Source organism: Rhamphochromis longiceps, linkage group LG3 (assembly GCF_057381845.1).
Source record: "Rhamphochromis longiceps isolate RC_006_pf linkage group LG3, R_longiceps_female_GT1.1, whole genome shotgun sequence".
In the NCBI taxonomy this organism is placed as follows: domain Eukaryota; kingdom Metazoa; phylum Chordata; class Actinopteri; order Cichliformes; family Cichlidae; genus Rhamphochromis; species Rhamphochromis longiceps.
This window is the reverse complement of record NC_140559.1, coordinates 60,093,398-60,107,042: the sequence shown is the minus strand read 5'-3', so window position 1 is coordinate 60,107,042 and position 13,645 is coordinate 60,093,398. Positions and strand designations below refer to the sequence as shown.

At 39.6% G+C, this 13,645-nt stretch overlaps 1 protein-coding gene and 1 pseudogene across 3 annotated transcripts in view; one reads left to right on the top strand and one right to left on the bottom strand.

Moving 5' to 3' along the window:
• Positions 1–13,645, bottom strand: part of LOC146675501 (protein NLRC3-like) — a 507,908-nt gene that overhangs the window by 385,455 nt on the left and 108,808 nt on the right. The gene's annotated exons all lie outside the window — the stretch shown is intronic.
• The window catches only part of LOC146675505 (NACHT, LRR and PYD domains-containing protein 12-like), a 39,852-nt pseudogene continuing 30,897 nt past the window's right edge, over positions 4,691–13,645 (top strand). The window contains exons 1-4 of the transcript XR_014910283.1: positions 4,691–4,716; positions 12,994–13,125; positions 13,210–13,308; positions 13,463–13,561. The product of XR_014910283.1 is annotated as an NACHT, LRR and PYD domains-containing protein 12-like (transcript). The remainder of the gene's footprint in view (positions 4,717–12,993; positions 13,126–13,209; positions 13,309–13,462; positions 13,562–13,645) is intronic.

The window sequence follows — 13,645 nt, the reverse complement described above, 5'->3', positions numbered from 1 at the left end:
ATAAACATGCTGAAAGGTCAATCTAGCTTCTGTAGTCAGCAGCTGGAAGACTCAACACAGACCCAAGATTCAGTGTAACGGTTATCTAAATGTTGTGTGTCCTGTTTGTAAGCCCAGAAAAAGAAATTAAATAAAATGACGACCTTGAGCTTCAAGCTAATGTAAGCGTAATGCTATAGCATAAAGCGACTAATGCAATGATGAGGTTGTTAAATTAGTAAAAATACAGTAAATATATCCAACATGAATCATTTATATTTTTGGTCTAAACTGTAGTATCAGGTAAATGTTAAGTGGTAGGAACATCCATAACCTCAAATAACGGAACATAAACATAATTAAGTCTCACGCCTTTCACTTGTTTTAGAAGGATGTTCAGTCTTTTAAAACCAGTCATATCAAAATAACAGAAAATAGTTATGCTTTCTGTTGAAACTCCCCCCCCCCCCCCCCCGGGTGTGTTCTGCGAGGGAAAATTCACTGTGGCGGTCCGCCATTTTTTGTCTTCGCTTCGTTTACGTTTGGTGCTGAGCTTTACTTTGTAGAGGTAAACTGAAAACTACATGTTTGAGAGGACACGAAGAGAACATCCATTAGATGGGGAAGTTTTTCTCATGAATTGCTGTTGTGCAACATAATGTAAAAAACAAGTCATTCCTTAAGTTAACTAACGATAATGCTAGCTTAAGCTGCGAGACAATATTATGTGCATTAGCTTTTTTTCAGTGTGTGCCCAGTCACATTCGCTTGTTTTTTCTCAGTGAATACAGACTAACAAACTTGTGTCCATTTAGTTAACTGGGGCCCGTTCTTCGTACGTCGCTTACTACATCCAAGATCAAATGACACATCCAAGACCAAACCATCGCGCTAACCGTGAGCTCGCTAATCCGGTTCCCCGAACACACCTGCTGTTGACGATTAGTACAGCTGGACGCAGTAATGTGACATCACTGGGTGTCGTAAAAGGGGCTACGCATTGATAGTAGAAACATTGATCGGCAACCCGCTGATTGGTCGGCGAAAATGTCGAAGGGGCGTGCTCGGTATTTTCCGGCAGCAGAGCAAGAACTCATGAGTGAGGGATTTCAAGAGTTTCAGAGTTTAATTAAAACGCAAGAGAACACTGCAAAGGCTGCAAAAGCAAGGAGAGAGGGCTGGCAGAAAGTTGCTGACAAATCAAACTCGTAGGTAATTTAATAATAATAATAATAATGGATTGGGTTTATATAGCGCTTTCCAAGGCACCCAAAGCGCTTTACGATACCACTATTCATTCACTCCCACATTCACACACTGGTGGAGGCAGCTACGGTTGTAGCCAGGCTGCCATATCGCGCCATCGGCCCCTCTGGCCAACACCAGTAGGCGGTAGGGTAGATCTATCATATGACACTATATTGTCCAATATCATATGGCATTATATTATATTATAATATGTTATATTATATCCCCTTTCACATTAGAGCCACAACAGGACCCACAAGAACATGGGAACAAGTAAAAGTGGAATACAGGAGTATTCTGCAGAATGGTAATATTTATCTCTTAGATTGCTTTTCGTCTCTTGGCAAGGTAATACTGGCCTGTAATACTCTGTTAGTTTGTTCATAACAGCAACCAAGAAAAGGGCAGAGGAAAAAAAGACAGGTGGTGGTCCTGCACCCCCTCGTCAACAAGTTGGTTAAGTAAATAATACCCTCACGGGAATATCGATATCTCTCAATGAGCACACTGTCGCGCTGAGCTAAAGGATCCTGTCTATCCCGCAATATACGCTGAATTCTGGGGACTCTCCTTATCAATCTTGCACCTTCCGCAATGGGTTGGTCGCGTATACGGACAGGACATGGCTGCGACAGGCTTCCCAAATCCACCTTCGCTTTTATAGCCGTGGTCTCTCATCTTGATTACACGAAGTAATTTACAATTACTACTCTGAAATATGAATTACATCTGTAATAATCACATACATGTAATAGAATGTTAATAGTACATTTCCCTTTTTTAGGAAATGACCTGTATGTATCTGTGTGACATCAATACAAGGATCAAGTGCTGCATTATCTTTAGTTACATTGATGTTATTTATTTATGGTGAAACAGTGGTGGAATATCGCTGTTGCTTTCGTATAAATGAAGCGGACATACCTGCGTGGCCGCGATCTAATCCTGTTTACATAAAGTAAACCTGAGCAGGTTTACGCTTACGGCTCTGTTGCTATGACAGCAAGTCCCGGATGAGCTTCGGGGAACCGAACGATCCAAGATCACGCAAAATCGTCAACAATCAAATCCAGCTAACTTACTTAGCGAGGTACGAAGAACGGGCCCCTGGTTGTACCTAAAATGTTTTAGTTAAACAGTTAAATAAGCTAGTTTGCCATGGGGTGGGCTCTGTGTGTGTGTTGGTTGGGGGGGGGGGGGGGGGGGGGGGGTCTTCACTAAAGTCGGTTTATTTAGGGCATGACACCAAATTGTTTTAACTGATTTATAGAGAGACTGAAAGGAGGGCTTAAAGAGATAAAAATAATGACAATATAAATATGTTAAATTTATTTTTTCTGTATCGATATATGGTGCTTATCCCTGCTGAAGGGCAGATTGGTGTTGCTTCAGAACAATTCTCTAGCACTGTTACGTAGAGGTGTTACAGTTAAGGTTTTAATAACATTATTTTATTTACTAGTGAAGATTTGCATATGTTATCTCACATTCTGTAAGGTAAATTTTCTGGAAAGGTCAAATTAACTAATTTAACTAAGTATTAATGAAAGACCTTGATGTGTATATGACAATAATAGATGTAGTTTCTGGGTCATTTGGCAGAACTGCAAAATGGCCCAGAAGGAGGCAACTGCTGTGGTTGCAAACAGGCTTTGGGTGGTATGGAAGTAAGGGCAACTATGGAACTGCTCAGCAACATGGGACCCATAGCTAATAAATAGTAATATGACATAAAATAACAACTTTGTGTGGATGTAACCTTGTGAGATTTGAGATTTTGGCAGCATTTTTATGTGACAACTTCTCTTTTTAGATAAATGCAGAGTTTAAGCGCATTACCACCATGCCACTGCAGTCCAGATTACTCTCGCAGATAGATGTGCTATCTGACAAACTAATAAAGGTCTTGAAAAGTCGAGAAGGACAAATAGGAAGAAGACTTCAGAACATTCTGGAGCCCACGGCCCAGGTAAGAAAAAAATAAATTTGTGTATACACTTTAGGGAAAATAATAATTTTAACAAAAGGCTGCTTGTCACTCTATCCCAGGAGTATGTTGAAAATCACCTGGGATTTTCACAATTTACCATGGGTGCGTTTATTTTTCTTTTTTTTTCTTTTACCTGCATTAGAACTGTGTGTGGAGTTCATAGTTGAACACCTCTCTATGCTCTGACAGTATTCTGCTTCTTTGCATGGAGATTTCACTTCATGCATTACCTTTTTAAGCATTCTGAGGACTCAAATCACATGCTGTAATGAATCCGTTTTTTGTTCACCTAATGTGTTAATGTTAACATTTTTTGGAATAGTGACACAGATTAAAATAAGATTTGGTATAATGTTCTTTGACCAGTGTTCTGTTTAATTAAATTTTGGAATTCTGCATTTTCTAGGCCACAGATGAAGCCATTATCCAACGATCTAATAAGGAAACAACCATGGGAATTTACATCAAAAAGTCAAGAGATGGCAATGGCAGCCTTGAGGACATCAGGATAGTCCTTGAAGGCCAGAGAGTCTGGCAGGATTTGGATAACTATACCCTAGCAGCTGAAATGCTGTTTGGACTAATGTACACTTTGAACCTCACCTACCCACTGGAAAAGTATACCTTTGAGATATTATAGAAACTGGTTATGGAGCTCAAAAGGAACAGCCTTTCAAAGAAGGCCCAGGTTTTCAGGACCAGACTGTACGATTGAACAGTTTTCCAGTTATGATGTGGGAACAACATGTTTACCTCTTCGAATATGTACCATCCTTTCTTTTAAGCCAGCACTGGTAAAGTTTCAGGACATAGTGAAACTTATTTTTCTGGCACTTTTCAACTTGGGGCCTTTATTACTGCAGTTTTCACTTTTCAAGCCATGGCTCTTTAAAAAAAAAAAAAAATTCAAACTTTGAATGTCCATTTTTCTCAATGGAAATGGTGCCTTCTATTGTTTTCTATTAATTTATATAATTTTAAATTAAGCAGGACAGAGTTCTTTTAAAGAAAGATTTACTTTTATTCTCAAAAGTTAAGCATGACAGGCTTCTGTTTAAGAAAGAGACCTGTTTTACTGTGTTAATGTTGTCATTTTGAGCTAAAAATAAATGGCCAAATGATCATTTGTTTCCCATGTGTTCATATCACAAAGAATATGCATCTACTTCAATCAAATTCAAGTCAAATGGTTAAAAAATAATTTCACACACAAAAAAAAAAGAGCTAAAAAATTCACCACACTGGGAAGGGTGAAGACAACTGGGTTGCCCGGCCCTGGCCACGAGGTGCCCCTTATTTATTTCTCAGGGAGTTGGCAACCCTATGTCTTCGTGATCGAAGTAACTTGAACACAAACACAAACAAACAAAGAGGAAGACCGAACCGGAAGGAAAAGACTACAAGTCCCAGCATCCTCTGTGTTTAGGGAGGAGAAGTGAAAGTGAAAGTATTGAGCCTCCATTGAGAGGAGAAGGAGGAGGAAGGTGGAGCTGAGGCAGGTGAGCAAAGGCATAGATTTTGCATGGACGGGAGGGACGTGTCCCCACCAATAATTTGATCTCTTCGAGAAAAGAAAAACAAACCCGATAGAAAGAAAGAAAAAAACAATCTGTCAACATCTCGTTCACCCAGCGGTGCAGAAAGAGTTAAATTACGTTCTCTACTGGAGTCCTACGTCATGTGACAAATATGGCCAATGTGATTGGCTGTGCCTTTCAGGGAGCTCTGTTTAGTAGTGATGTGCGATACCACTGATTTCCTTTCCGATCCGATACCAAGTAAAATTCAGGGTGGTATCGGTGATACTGATCCGATACAGATACTCTGTACAAAAACTTAATGTTTCATTGCATTTCATAATACAATATACACAGCAAATCCAGCATGTCCAAATTAACACTGTCGGATTTGATTTCAACACTATTAAAGTGTCTATATGGGTCCACACCAGAGAGTGTTAATTTAACTCTTTTTGGAGAGTTGGTACATTAACTCTGATTTAGTGTTAAACACCAAATCTGTCTGGAGTTGATAATTTAACACTTAGTGTTAAGAGTTTATATATTAACTCTCAAAGAGTATTTTAGTTTAACTACTTAAGAGTTATCTTCTAATTCATTCTAAAAAGCGGGAATTTTACTGTTCTGAACTTCTAGAAATTTCTTTTGGAAATAAACATTTACTAAAAAGATGCAATGGTTTTTGAAAAACATTTATTCTGAACTGTGCACCACAATTTCAAAACATTTTCTGAAAGATGTAACAGTGTACATGTTCTCACTTTCATTAGAATTGTGTTTATCAAAAGGTCTGACATGGTAAATGCAAATAACAGCATTCTCATCACTTATTTCTTCAATACAATATGCATGTCCTTCATTCATCCCTTTGTGGAACTTCAACACACTTCTGCTCTCCCCCATATCCCATCTTCACAAGCATATCCTGTGCGGAGATTGAATAAAAATTAGTTGACACTAATTAATGGCACAAATAATCCAGTAATCAATTGCAGCACAGTAAAAAAAAAAAAAGGAATCCTCTTTGAGCCATTACTTGTGTAAAGTATTTTCCCAAAAGACAAGGACACAGGCAACAGGTAATACTGAACTAAATGTAAAACCTCAACCTTTTTCATTTTTACCTAAACCGTGTGCATAAAACTGGAGGGATCTAAATGCTAACGTAGAATCCGGTCAGGACGTCAGCTACTGCTGTTTGCTCGTTTGTTTTTGTTTTTATGGGCGATCGTTTTCAGGCTTCAAGTAGCACCATTATACCAACGTTTCACATTCTAGACATTGTTTTAGGTGTATTTGACCAAAAGTTTGACTGAAAATTCACATTCAAGCTTTTTTTCAAGGCTGTGGTATTTGCCGCAAACAATACCTTTCAGCTAGCTAAAACAGAATGTTATGCTCTCACCGAGCAACATGGCTAATGCCTTTCACACAGCTTCGTCTCAACTCCAAAGAGCCACAGAAGTAAAAGCTCATGATAATAATTGAAACAATCTTTGAAAGAATGACTTACCAAGCATGGCAAACAACTCAAATATGTAGAGCAAAATGTTCCGAAACGGCTTCACTTCAGCTTCGATTGGAGCCGTGCTGGGGGTGGAGTCTGTGAATTTACTCTGTTGGTGTCATAGCCCCTCTAGGAGTTCAGAGTTAAGAGGTCAAGAGTTAATGTTTCCATTGTAACACCTCCAGATTTGACATAGAAACACTCATTTTTAACACTCGATTTTAACTACTATCATTTTACACCTCAGAGTTACATTAAAAGAATGTGACTCTGCTTAGAGTAAAATTAACTCTACTTTTGCAAGAAGACTATTAACACCAAAAAATTTAACACTTTTGAATTTGCTGTGTATAATTGTATTATGTAATTGTAATAATAACATAACCATATTGCTTCATAATGATTAGAGGATATCAGACAACTTGTTTTTATTGCTTAATAATGCAGAATAATCGTATAGAAATAAAAAAAAACTGACATTGTGCGCTATTTGAGCATGTTGCCTGCCTGCAGCACTAAAGGACTCTGCGAGAGACGTCTGTCTCGCTCTAGCAGCACCTGTCCCTGTCCTCCTCTTCAGTTCACCTCAACATAAGCTTATCATATTCTGTGATGTGATTTACTCCGAGGTGTTTGACAAGGTCAGTGGTGTTGCCACAACACCTCACTGTCTTGCCACATATATCACAAACCGCGTCTGGGCTGTTTGTGGAGGTAAAACGCGTCCACACATGACTCTGTTTGCGCTCTGCCATTGTTGTGAGTGTGCACGCAATGGGCTGCGACACATTTATACAGCCGTATTTCGCATATGACTATGAAAGGCATAAGAGGAAGTAGTTCCTTCCAAATTAGACGATCCGAATGATATAGTTTCTTTCCACTGCGTTCATTTTAATGGAAAAACTACAAATTTACCCCAGAGTACTAAAATATCGATATTATAATATGAGAATCAATTCTAGAACATAAATTGCTGGTATCGGAAGAATCGATATTTCAGTATCGATCCGCACAGTTTTAGCAGCGGCAAGCCTGCGCTGCTAGGGCCTGCAAGGAGGAGAGGTGGGTGGCAGCAAAAAGGAAGAACCTGGATATAAGAAAGTGTTTTTCAAAGAAACCTGTAAGTTACTTAAAGTCAAGCTCACTCATAAAATGTGTCCATCACAATAACATTACAGGCTATGCTAGGCTTTGGCCCACATGGTAAATGGCCTATATTTATATAGCGCTTTACTAGTCCCTAAGGACCCCAAAGCGCTTTACATATCCAGTCATCCACCCATTCACACACACATTCACACACTGGTGATTTCAAGCTACATTGTAGCCACAGCCACCCTGGGGCGCACTGACAGAGGCGAGGCTGCCGGACACTGGCGCCACCGGGCCCTCTGACCACCACCAGTAGGCAACGGGTGAAGTGTCTTGCCCAAGGACACAACGACCGAGACTGTCCGAGCCGGGGCTCGAACCGGCAACCTTCCGATTACAAGGCGAACTCCCAACTCTTGAGCCACGATAGCCATTCATTAGACATCAGTCTAAAATTGTATGTAACCATGAATAACGTGTTTTGGAAACTAACTGCACAACAGGCAGCACTATTTGTTCTCTCAGTCTCTGAGCAGCATTTCTAATTTTGATTGAAACTGTCAGAGAAAACGGCAGCGTCGAGCGAGCCAGGATATTAGTTTACAGAGGCTGTTAAAATTATATGTCTGACGTTAAAATGCTGGTGACACAATAATTTCATCCTAATGGCACTGATATATTCATAGGGTTCATTTTTGAGACAAAATATAACGAGGTAGTCATGATTTTGCAAATAAATAAAAATAAAACCTTGTAGTGCAGTTTGCACAAATTGTTTTAAAAATGCACTCACCCTACAAACATTACTGACGAGTCAAGATCTGCACAAAGTGACAGAAACACTGAAGCAGCTCCACATTTTATTCTTATTGTCATGTATGTCCTATTTGTCAGGTGACAGAAGAACCAACACAAAGCTCAGAGAGTAATGGTGACACAAGATCACAGGTGAAAATAAAAAACTTAAAATAACCCGGTTGCACAAATATGCACACCCTTAAACTAATACTTTGTTGCAGCACCTTTGCCTTTTATCACTCTAATCAGTCTTTTTGGGTAGGAACCTATTAGCATGGCACATCTTGATGTGGAAATATTTGCTCACTCTTCTTTGCAAAATTCACATATAAAACTATGAATTGTAATTTTAAATGGTTTAAAAGCAGGTAGAATAGCATATGTAGGCAGGTATACTTCTTTTTTATCAAGAAGCAAAGACAAAAAGGGGAACAAAAGAAACAGAGCAGGGTTCAGTGGTTGAATCATCCGTCCCCACCAATGCCAAAACCAAATCTACGCCTTTGCAGGTGAGTGTTAACATGAATATGTTTCTTCTTATGACATAAAATAATTCCACGCTGTTCGTGTCTGTGGGTGAAATGTGAGGCCGGTCGGCTCCTCTGAGCGCTGGTTTCCTGTAAGTAGAGAGGAAGTGAGTTTAGCTGAGCCTCCGTTTAGTGTGAGAGAGCAGGAGGAGAGTGAGAGCTGTGCTGAGGCAGGGTGAGTGTTAACACCGCTCTGACATTACTGTGTCTCTGTGGCGGGAACAACAGGCTCCGTCAGTGGAGGCAAAAATAATCAGACTTTGGTTTTTCAAAGGAAACAACTTTATGTCGGAAGTTCCCGCACGCTCATTGGATAACGATGTGTCAATCTCGAGCTATTAGCCAATGAGCGTGCGGATTCACAGAATGCCCCGCCTTTATCACGGGACTTTAAAAGCTACAATGGCGACAGAAACTCCGTGAGTGGAGTTCAGGGTGACGTTATGAAACTGTGACGTTTGAGCCACTTCCTGTTGTCAGTCCCAGCGTCCTGATCACCGAGGTTTCTGTTGCTCTGATATCTGATATTGATTATATTGGTAAACAGGCTGTAGCATAAACATCAAACACAGCTGAAGCAGTTTTTGGATGGTTGGCTTCAAATGATCCGTCGGTTTGAAAAGTAAAAACAATTTAAAATAGGTGAAGCTGATGCAGGGTGAGTGTTAACACCAGGACTTTAGAGGGAAGAAGAGTCACAGCATGTTGTTGACGCGTTGTTGTTCAATCGGGGGAGGCTCTCCGTTGAGGAGAAAAGCTTGAATTTGTTTGTATACAGATTATCCATTGTTTATTATTGCTCACCACAAACAACTATCTGATTGAATAGTTTTCTTATCAGATAGAGAAATAAAATGCGTCGCAAAATGTAAAAGCAAAATTTCCCCGCCTGGGCTGCCTTGCGCCTGATTGTTCTGTAAATAGTTTGAAATGGTTACATAAAAAGCGTCTGAGCCTTGGCTGCATTTTTAGGTAAATATAACTTTGTTGTCTGCAAAACTTTTGTGTATTTTAAAAAATGTACAATTTCTGTTTGCATTTCAAGTTATGAAAATGATTTGTTTAACATGCTTGTGGTTTTTACAGTCAAAAATATCACTTTCTACTCGTATTTTAAATTTTGTCTGAATTTAGATAAATTCTGCTGATACATTTTGTCAAAATGAGAAAATAACAGATTGGCAAGATAAACAGTTTTTAAATGTGAAATACAGAGGCCACATCAAAAGTAGTCAAAAACGGCCAATTACACCCTGGACACCAGCTTTCTGGAGTATTTGAAATAACGGTAATATGAGTGGTCCATATAGTCACAAAGAATAGCCACTTGTTTCTGTGCTACCAAAGTTCCCCGGCTTTCATTCAAAATGTGTTTATGGTCAGCACCTGCACATTAAACTACTTAAACATTATAAATGTCTTTTCAAGCTCACACTGAGGCCTGTGGGGCACAATCAGCCACTGAGACAGTTCACACATTTATATGTGTTTGTATATGAATATTTCATACTTTAAGACTGCCTGTTTATTTAAGGGAGATGAACAAAATACATTGGAATTGTACAAAATAATATCACAGATGACAAATTCAATAGATTTTAAGTAGATGCTTGTGCATTCTTAAAGTCTTATATGTTGAATTGAACTATTTGATCTGTTCAAAGCCTCCCAGTCAGTGCTGTTCTCCATGCCTGTCTGACTGTACATGTTATTAGCACAAACACTTTAAAGGTGATCCTTTAGGACTTCAGCAATAATACAGAGAGCAATGTAGTTAGCAATAAAACAGTTTTATTGGGAATTAACTTAAAAAACAAACAAATATCTGTCTCCTAATTCTTGTCACACAGGAAAGAAGCATCAATATCTGATGAGCAGACTTATTTCTTTCTTTTTTTGTTCACATTTTCACATCTTAATTTTTAAGTGAAATGGGCATTTAGAGTTTATACACTATGTATATAAGGTATTAGTACAGGTACTCGGGCATTTTGCCATAACACGGGCAGAAATATTGCCATTCAGTGCCTTCGTAACTTGAATTTTTCGTGAAATGGGGCATTCGTAAGTCGGGGTTCCACTGTATTTTTGTGTGGTGCGTTTTTTCTATTTCTTAGCAAAAGTTGAACAAAGGTATTTAAGTTCATGTAGGATGATTTGTTTTCATTTTCACATGGTCTTACTGAGGTAATGCGAATTGAAACATGCATTCTTTTTTTTTTTTTGGCGGGGGGGCTGATGTGCTGGAAAAGCTTGAAAAGGGACCTTGAAAGTGCTTAAAAAGTGCTTGAATTTGACCCTGAAAAAGGCGTAGGAGCCCTGCTCACGGCAAAGCGTGGGACAGACCCGCTCGCCTCGCAAGCAATTGAGCTGTTATTACCACCGACAAAGCGCATGTCCCGGTACACAGCTGCCATAACCCCCGCTGTACACTGACTTCATTTACTGAGGTTTTATTTCCTGATGTTCGTATGTGTCATACGTGTTCCAGTCACCAATTCTGAATTATAACTAACATTAAAAACATGTTTAAGGAGGAGAGAGAGCAAAAATATTCGATTAACAGCTGATGTTTGGGTTTTTGTTCAATAATCAGCGTGACCTGATAAACGCATAAAAGAAATAACGCTGGTGTTTCCGTCATGTAGTAACTGTTAGGTTTAACTGTACAAAGGTGGTTCGACACTATGAAACACACACAGACTTCATGATGTTCGCCTCATTTTTTTATTGTGAATATTAATCATGAGGGTAAACGGCCCTGTAAACCACGGAGCGAGGTCAGCATGTCCACCATATCTTCAGCTCTCTGAGTTAACCCATCAAACTAATCTAACGCTCATCTACGAATAATTCACGGTCATATCAATATGATTTTACAGAAAATCATCCTTATTGCTGCAACTATTCCAGAGACATGAAAATCTACAGCATAAAGAACACAAAAATATATAGCAGTCTAACGCAACACTGTAACAGAGATGAATGCATCAGTTTGTCACAGATCAAAGTGGAATGAATGTGATTGGTTGAACTGGTGTTCGTGATCTGTGTTTTCTGCATTTTCATCAGCGTAAGAGACTCAGCAGCAGATTATGACAGTTATACATTTGATGAATCACCAAATTAATAAACGCAAGAAACGATCAAACCTGTTCCGACAGTTTGAGTTTGTGTTCCCTCAGCTGCAGACTCGCTGCTGTTTAAATGTTTGAGAGCGAAGATGAGATAGAGAATCAGCAGCAAAGAGAACAGAGAAAATCCAAATCAGAGTTTTTCTCTGAATTAAAAGCAAGGAAACAACAATATATTCTACATGGTGAAACTGATGGTTTGTGGTGTTTGGGTCTGTGATAGGTTTGTAGCTTGAACCTATTCGCTGGAACATTGAAGACAATATAATTACACATCAAGCAAGACACGAAGTAGTAAGTTAAACTTAAAGAAATCCAGACGCTTTTCTTGGACTGTTGGTTTCAGTGTTGAGTCTCATTCACACACTCCCTCAGACTCTTCACACACACTGATTTGCTGACATAAACACACTCCTGTGTGCTTTCTTGGCTTCGCACACACACTGAGGACCATCTACAGACTGTGAGCTCCGTCTTCTTCGTCTTTGGAGCCGAACTCTGACAAAGTTAGGAACAAAACTTTCTCCAGCGTGTGAACTTTCCTCCTAGACTCAGTCTGAGCAGTCAGACCACATATTTCTAAAGCAGCACATGAAGGTGTGGCTCACACACACACAGGTGAAGGAAACAGCTGCAGTATTAAAAACTGCTTCACTGTCTACAAATATATGAACTGAATGTTTCTTTCAGGCTGTAAAAACCTTATTTATCCTCCATTACAGTCCTGCATTCAGAGCATTACTTCTGTTATATTAGTACATGTATTTTATTCTGATGAACACATGAAACTCTGAGCTGGATTGAATCCATTGAATCAGAGTCCAGGACTCAGACTAAACACACTGAATGTGTCCTGAGCTCGGCCGCTGTTCCACAGTAACTGCTGTCAGAGTCACTGTTACTGAGTTAGCTTAGCTAGCAGAGCAGCTAGCAGTTAGAGTATGAACTCTGTAAGCAGTCAGCTCGGTCCTGGACATGGTTACTGACATAAAGCTGCTCTCTGCAGCCATGTTTGACCTGCTGCTTTGTAGGACTACAGTAATGGAGGATTTGGAGGCTGAACTGGGCTCTGTGACACTTTTTGTAGTGAACTGATGAAAGCTGCGTCTCAGATGGATGTTAGTCCAACACATCAGACACGACCTCTGCAGCTCTCAGTTGATGTGCACATGAATGATTTGTGTTTCCTCTGCAGGTGAAGGTAGAAAGTGTGTGTGAGCTGATGTGAATTGAGCAGCATGGATCAGTGTGAGGACAGAGAGGAGGGAGTCCCTCCCTCTAAAAGCACTCTGTGTGGGGAACATGAGAGCCAGACCAAAGCTCAGAGGTGAGATGACCATCTCTAACTGTCCATGACTCTTCTCCATGTCACAGCTCAGCACTCACATCACTGCTCCATCATTATTCACAGGAACCAGCCTGGACCTCCACCCAGCTCTGTGTCCTCTAAGAGCAAACGGGTGAAGCATTTCTTTCGTAATTTAGGGCAAAAGAAGTCATCTGACGAAAAGTAAGTTCATGTCAGTATTAAAATGTTTGAAATTTTAATCAGCTTTTTACTATTTAACGATTTAAATAATATACTATTTACATAGTTTATACTTTTTATCTAATGTATTGGACACATTGGATGTGACACATGTTTCATGTTCACTTATTTTTAGCGTCAATCAGAAACCATCCAGCTCTGTGTCTTTAAAGAGTGACCGGTCAAATCATCGAGGCATTGGTTTTAAATCCCAGCCTGTGTCTGCTGCAGAGAGGTGAGCTGTTAGTAACAAGAACTCTCTGATTTAAATGATTTTGATGTTTCCTGGTTTCTAAAATGCATCTCTGTAGCAGAGCAG